Raw genomic sequence first — 8,941 nt, forward strand, 5'->3', positions numbered from 1 at the left:
TCAGGTGCCCCGGAAGGGTAGGCAGATCATGCTCCACATGTGGCACCTGTCGTGTTGCTTATGTTACAATAAATCCGGTAATTAAATTTACAACTTCTTGCTCTTTATGACACAGTTTTTTTTCAACATCTGAAACTGCAGCAACTTATATAAATTGCATGACATTATTTGATTGAAATAAAGACAAACAAAAGATACTCAGCAAAGTGTTTATTTTATATCATTGTGTTTCTGTTTGCCAGATATTTAATATGCTATATATCTCAAAAAAGGGTGAAAGTTAAACATATTATTTTGGTATCGCCTTTATAGAAACAACCAACAACAGTGTTTCTTATCCAGTTAGTGCATTACGAATTTGTATTAAAGCCTAATATTTCATATTTAATAAGCTAAAGGTTAACATAAGAGTTGTATCTGTCCGTCTGTCAAAGTTCATCTAACCTTGACTTCATCTTCATGGTTTATTGGTCAATGTATTATGTTGAGTTATTACTAATACTGTTACTTAATTGTGTATGGAATGATTGTAATGTGTTCATGTCTCTCTGGCAAGGTTCATCTGAATTTGACTTCAATTTAACTGATCGTTGATAATGTTTAGTTTATGTGATACTTGAAGTTAAACATTTATTTTAAAGACTGTCAACATTAATTCAATCATACTCAGTAAAGTAGACAAGCCATTTCAGCATGTGCACTTTTGTTTTTTATATTTAGATAACAGTTTATAAAAAACAATATTCTTACTTAACTAATTTCATAAAGGGACCAACCTTTTCCAAAGTATGGTGTTTGGTATGTTTTTTTACGGAAGGTTGGGATTGATTTAGGGGTCATCGCAATAACCGTATCGGAATTAGGGGCTAGAAAGGGGCATACACACCAAAACTCTCTTGTTTCCGGACAATAACTTGAGTATACAGTTTTTAAGTCTATTGATATCTATTAAATTATACCACAAGGTTCCATACAAAAAAGAGAGGTTTTAATTTATCTTGTGGGTTATGAGGTTCAGAATAATATGGACTAAAAGCATAATTTTATAATATTTTGTAAACACTGCTTATTTCGTACAAATTTAAATGAGGGTTAATTCAAATTTACGATTTCTTTGGTGCTTAAAATACTGAATCTAACCTCATATTTTTATATTTTTGGTTTTTGGCTCATTTTCAAGTTGGTCCAAATTGGGTTCCCAAGTAAGACGGCTTTAAGATTTCAGCAATTATTGAATATTTGGCGTTCTTTAATATGACGAATGTAACCATGCATTTATAATTTGGATTTTGTGCCCAATTATCAAATTGGTCCACCTTGAGGAACAACGAGTGCAAAATTAAACTTTTATTTGATTTTATAATAAAGAATTGAATTCTTGGACTTTTTTCATATGTCAATATTAACATGTATATAGTTTTTCGATGTTGTACAATGAAAGGTATATGTCAAATTTCATTTGTTTAAATGTTTTTAGACCATACTTCTATGCTTTGTCAAAAATTTAATTACGAACTCAGAGATGTATTGAACTGTCAGTAGAAATTTAAAACAATTCATAGTTTAACAGATTCATCATCGTATTCCAAGTTTTTTTTTTTGCTTAAGATTTGTTTTTGTATTTTGTATCTGATTTATAAAATATATTCTACTCACAACAAGAATTTTTCACGGTGGATTTTAGTTTTTTTTTCTCCAATTCTAAACAAGGAACTTAACTCTTCTACACTAAATAAGAGAGCAAAAATATATTGAAACAACAAACTTGGCTTTGGAACAGTTATTGACATACTAAAACATGTTTCATAGTATGATATAGTATCATACTAAGATATATATATAATAAATATGCACACAAAAAACCAAAAACAAAAGAAAACAACAAAAAACCCAATAACAACAAAAAACCCAATAACTGAAAACACTGAAATCATTGACATTTACAAATTGCACAAAATTCAAAATACTGAAAAGAATTTAAAACTTAATGTCAATGCTATAAAGTCAAAATAATTTATAACAAAGTAAGGATCATTTAAAAGTTAATAAATTTCAGTATTTTTTTTTACTGTCGCTTCAATCATTTTTCTGGTATTACTAACATGACAATGTTCTTTGGTAATCAGTGGCAAGAAAGTGATCAGAGCAAATCACGTCTTGTTGACCAGGATTCCACAACTGTTTTGCTTTACCATCAGTTCTCCTGATTGCGACCCTCTATTTTATCATCATTGTCGGATCACGGGAAAACCGATGTCACGCAAGCAGTTAACCCAGGCATACAACATCTATGAGTTATTCTATAGTTTTACAATGCTTGAAGTACATTGTGCATATACATATAACTTATGTTTGTTTACGATATCGCTGGTTTCAAATTTCCGACGCTTTGTAAAAAATCACCCGTTTAACTACCGATGGAACAACAACGCCATCTATCGCCTAAAATATGAAGAGTAATTTTTAATTGATTCCAGATCTTTATATCGCATATGCTCTCATAAAGTGAGGGAATAAACTAATATTTGAATTTTCAAATGAAATGCGTTTTGTAGGAAGTTCTACTGTTTAAGTTGACATCCTAGTGGATTCAGTAGTATTGAAATACTTAGTATTTGAAAATACTTTTGTTACCAACTACAAATCATGTTGTCTGATATTTTGTAATCATTGTAAGTTAAAGAACAAAACAACCAAAATACTGAACTCCGAGGAAAATTCAAAGCGGAAAGTCCCTAATCAAATGGCTAAATCAAATGATAAAACATATCAAACGAATAGACAACAACTGTCATATTTCTTACTTAATACAAACATTCTCAAATGTAGAAAATGGTGGTTGATCTTCCTCTTATGGGCTAAAGAAACACAAAAATAGCACATACAAAGCACACAAGCAAACAATGAAATATATTACAAACAACACATTGATATAAAATAATTTTGTAGTTCAAATATTTTCAAATTCATAATAGAACATTGAGATAATGGCCTTTTAATAGAACAAAAAATAAAATATAATGACGGGATGTTTAAAAGTACAGAGCGACGTGATATTACCAAACAAACACGAAAAGTCACTCTTACAAAGCACACCAGCAAACAAAGAAAGATAATGTTTGAGTTTTCATTATGAGGGCGTTAAGTTCCTTCCTTTTGCATTGCTTTGGTGATATACATATATATATATATGTATATTTTGTTGGTGATTTTGAAGTAATAACATTTGAACATACATTAACGGTTTCATTTTCTACTGCATCAGTTATCTTCACGTATTTAGGTTGTTTGTTTAACTGTTCTGTTGTAAACAACTGCCATAAAGAACATTTACCCAATAAGAAGGATTTATCACAGTGATTGGATTTGACCTAAAGTTGCATTATGAAACAAATAAAGAATAAAAATAAAATGAAGTTTACTGTTGCAGTAAAATTTGTGCCCATATTGTTATGATAATAAAGAACTTCAATTAATTTTCCTAAAAAATAAAATAATAGATAATAATTATTTCCAATATTCCAATAAAAAAAACCCAACAGATATTTGATTTAAGTTTAAAACTTTTAAAAGCATGTTATCAAAACATTTCCCAGATACATAAGAAAATAGTTTAAAAAAAAACTTGAATTATTAGATGAGGAAAAATATTTGTTGTTACTGAAATTTATTTATTGATTGAAACTGTAATTAAAAAAGGATAAATTAATTCCTCGCTCAAATATTGTAAGATTTACATTCAAACTCAATCAAGAATCATATAAGTTTTACTGCTGTGTCACCTCACATCTTGTCTATAACACATTATTTTCAATTTTTCCCAAAAAAAATCCGAAAGTCCTTACATCACCAAAACTAGCCCATATATAAAATACTGCAAAATGAAGTCATGCATCAATTATAAACATTTAATTCCCACCAACAATGAAACAAATTCTTGAATACAACCAATCAAGAGATCATTTGTGCCTTGAACACTTTACAATATTCTAAGTTTGTAAGATAATGATAATTTCTTACTTCATGATAAGTACTCGCTATCGCTCTGACTTAACTATGAAGAAAGGGATTATCATTCTCTTACATATACGGGGTTTTAATTTACTAATTGGCGAATTAACTGATTTTTATTCATAATCGGAATAAGTCAAAAAGCTAACTTTGGCATTAGAAATGATATTTTTTTAGACGCACTTGTGATTTAATACTCTCTTTGAGTTCGATATGGTATCACTGTTAATGAACACATTGATTAAACCCCGCAGTATGAAAATAAATAAGTGGATTACAATTGTTAACCTTTGTAAACATTCAGTAGCATCTTATTTATTAGACAATTTAAGACATGCTCCTTTATTATATACAAATAAATTTCCTAATCATTTTAATTGAACTGAAATCTCAGTAGAATTTTCTTTTAGTGCTAACAAATTCGTACAATTTGGCAATCATTTTTTCATATTACCGACTTTTGACTCGGGGATCTACAACTATTTGACAGGTTACATTCTCTGTGGTTAGGACATCCTGGTACTCGGTCAAGCTACGTAAATAAGTTTATTCAAGATTTCAATCGGTACAATTTTGAGGGAATGTAAACTGATTAAAAGTTGACTATACATGACTTAATCATCTGAAAATAGTAAATTTCCATTCATATTGCACCGGTCATTTATTTGATTTTACATTTCTGGGCTACTCGTAATTGACCGACAAATATTAATTCCGGAGTGAAATGTCGGTAATATGAAGATGGACTATTACGTTCTTACTGTGTGTGTTTTTTTTAATTCCAATTGATTGTTATTGTGAGTGCGCCATTATCGAAAAGGATTGGTAATTTTATCTCACTAATGATATGGGGTAATTGTGAATAGAACGGTTAATGTTATATGACGTCATGAAAGCTTTGAGACTGGTGTATGTGTCCTATTTATTATACATATTTACATATTTAATAATCTACATTTATATACGAACTAATTTCAATGTAAAGTACAAAATCAAATAATTAATATTCATATATAATTTGGAATATAATTAATTATATAGATACATGCATATGAATTTAGAAACCATACTCGCCTCGTTGACATTTCTTTCTTTTATTCATTAAAATCTTATCTAAATTACACTTTGGAAACCATCTGATTAATTTGCAAACATCTGTGCTAGTTATACAATACGGCTTTGAAACATCTATAGAAAAAAGTTGCTTGACTTGCAGGAATACACGTATGTAATAATCTATACTGTAATTGGAAACACCTTTTGAAATTACGACTCCTCGATGCTCTCTTACTTCGAATTTATTTGACCTATAAACCGATTAGTGTTTTGAAGACGAAGTATTAAAGATATCACGTAACAGTTGTAAAGTTAAGAACATTATCTATTATCAATGATTATCAAATCAGAACAATTATGATTTAAGAAAATTGATAACTTAATAATTAACTAGTAAACACTGAGAACACACATACTAAACAAAAAGGCATATATTCAGAGATGCATAGAAGTAAGATATTAACAAGAAGTAAAATGTCTTTCTAATGACAACAGAGTAGATGTATTTGAAAAGCAAAAAAATACTTCGTGCTACTGCTAATGTTAATATTCCTTACTTCGAAGTTGACATGGAACTGAGAAATGTCAAGTCGAAGGTAAAAATAAAACCGGCAAGCTGGAACTGGTTAACTTCGTTGGAACTAAAACATGTTAACTTTGAAGAGGAATGGACATTTTTTCATCACAATCAGGATGAAAAATATTCATAATAATACCCTGTAACAATATCCCTCCGTTTTCAAGATGCCGTCTAAATCTGATTGTGAAGATTTTGTTTTACATTCCTCTTGAATTTGATTATTCTAAACGTATTAACCATTATGTAGAGCTGATTAAACATAACAAAAGACCAAAACTACAGTCCAATACATACAAGACGTTTGGTATGAGATACATATAATCATCAATTGATAATAATTTTCAAAATTTAAAAGCAGCAAATCTAAAAAAAATGTATCCGTATTTTATGAGAGTACTGAGAGCTATACTGATTATAATCCCAGTAACAAACAGATCACAAGCAGAAGTAAAGTAGCCAATTAGCTTTATAAAGTATCACACTGAGAATTAGAAATAAGAAACCCCCAAAAAAAGATGAATCAGAGATATTTTGCCAATCTATTAGCTTAACCTTTCCAAAACTTTACACATCATTTGCAAATCTATTAAACATGTGTTAATCTAATTAAAAAATAAAAGATAAAAGATAAAAAGTAAAGCCCTATCTAGATATTGAATACATGAAAACATAAAACGGTTTTGAAAAAAATATAACATCAGACTCAATTTAAAAAATATCTGTACGTTCTGAACAGAACACCCTCTTTTTTTAACAATCAATGCATTTGAATGGGGACATATGGTTGGAACCCCCGCCCTTTCTCCTGGGTTAGGAACCATAACATTGGGTTTGAGATACTCTGGTTCGCTAACAGTTCACAAGAAGAGGTATCAATCCAGCTTTTTGCACATTTTGACAAATAATTATCCTCAATGACGCGTAAGGTAAAAATATTTGTAAAGACATTTTTAAAACCTATCTAACTACGATTAGGTGATTATAAAACAATTCAAAAAGTACATAAAGACCCAAAGACTAGTCCAACCCGAACAGGGAATCAAAGAAACTTGATTTTAAATCAAATAATAAAAAAAAAAAAATTTCTAGGTCTGATCTTACTAGATTTTTTCAAAACCATTGACTAAGGTCAATAATAAATAGAGGCTAATAAATAAACATTGGTTTCTGTTTCTTAAAGCAAAGTTTCTTGAATTGATCGCTAAAATAATCTCATCAGTCATTATAAGATGTTCGCATTATTTGAAAAAAAAATTAATTAGATAATATAATGAGTTTTGTTCATAATGGGAATAAGTACTCATAAGTTGATTTTGGCATTAAAAGTTTTATTTCTAGAAGCACTGGTACTGGAGCACCGTATTTTAAATCTATATTGTATCACTGTTGATGAACTTATAGACGAAACCTCTTTTCTACCAGTTAATTGATATGGAAATCGATAAGTGGACTACAGTTGTTAACATTTGTAAACGTCAGTTACATTGTATTCATAAGATAACTGATAATATATTTTCTTTTGTATATAGCAAATGTATTTCTGAATTGTATTAATGAGAATGATATTAAAGTAGAGTATACTTATAATGAGGTCAAAAGGGCACGATTTTCATTTAATATACGAGTACAATTACTAACTGACTGTATGTATGCTTCTAATTGATGGCAATTGTGAGTGCGTCATAATAGAAAATTAAGAGGTAATTAAAGATGACTATTGATAAAATGTTATTGAGAAAAGCACTATTTCTGAAGAAAAAAAACCCACCACATCACGATATTTAAGTAACTGACCGATTTAGCTGTCTTTGTATTTATGATACATATTATATATTCCTTATTTAAACACCTACAAGATTAAAACACAAAACCCCTTTTAATTTATATTTCAAAGATTCTAATCCTTCCCCTAGTATAAATAGAAAAAAAGACAAACAAATTTCAGAAACACAAAACGGAAAAAAAACCACAAACGATGAGTTCGTCTGAATACAAAAAGTAGAATCACAAAAAATACTGAACTGTCATATTTTTGACTTGGTACAGACATTTTCTGATGTTGAAAAGGGTGGATCAAACCTGGTACTTTGGCTAACCAAACCTCTCCCTTGTATGAATGTTCCACATATAACATAAATCGGTTTTATTCAATTCTATACAATCTATCTGATGTGTACTTTAAGTTACTCGAGCGTACCATGCTGATTTTTAGATAATCAAAACCCATGAACAGAAGAGAATACATTAGGTCGAACTGGTGTTCTTTGCCATTTTTTATTATAAAATAGCAGAGAACCTAAAGTCCATATTTCAATTGTTTTAGCACAATTTGACGAGGAAAGCAATTAACTATTGTGTATTTTTATTTAAAAAAACAAATTTATAACATATTTACTTATAAAAATTAATAGCTTTACGAGCGTCAATTATTTTTGCTTGATTTTTAATGTTTTTAAATTGATGTATTAGGGGAGGTAACTCTGAACTAGTACATTTTCTTAAAGAATCAACATGAAAATTTGCTATTTTATATTTCAGCAGGAAAAAAATTACCGTGACTAAATTTTCTTTATCATTCTTTATTATTCTGAAATAATTTTCTTAACGTTATCTTTTCGTATTTTTTGTTTTACTATTCTATCATTTAGTGTAGCTTCAACGCATATAATGATGTAAAATCCAGACAAAATGTGTATCGAATCTGATAATCCTCGAGTTGCTATGTAAGCATCTGTTTCTTGAAAGATAAATCAAATAACATTTTATATTTAGTAAACCCCAATCCCCTATCGTGTCCCTGTGTGATTTCAATTTGAAATTGATGTGCAAAATCTTTATTGATGGATCTCTGGAATAATTGAAGCACACATGTGGCACCCATTTTGTTGCTCTTTGAAGTTATATACCGGAGATAAGTCTCATTCGGTAGGTTACATTGAGAAAACAAGAGAGTGAGATTGTGGTAACGACGATTGGAACATATCATTATCATCTGTACATGTTTGCGCCTTTTCCATGTCAGGAGCATCTGGGGTTAAAGTCAGAACTTTTCTCAGTGCTCAGAGCACAAAAATCATGCTCGAAACATGAAATCAAGCGTTTTGATTAGTTAATTTTGGAGTATGAGTACACAAAAACCTGACTCGAATGTTTTATGACTTCAAGGCCTGGGCTTGTTTGTCGTATATGTTTTTTTTTTTAAATTTTAGTTCATTCATATATTACGGTGTTTATTATGACTTCTATTTTTGCTTAACGAGTACATGTTATGTGTAGGGGCCACATGAGGCCCAC

Source organism: Mytilus edulis, chromosome 10 (genome assembly GCF_963676685.1).
Source record: "Mytilus edulis chromosome 10, xbMytEdul2.2, whole genome shotgun sequence".
Taxonomy (NCBI): domain Eukaryota; kingdom Metazoa; phylum Mollusca; class Bivalvia; order Mytilida; family Mytilidae; genus Mytilus; species Mytilus edulis.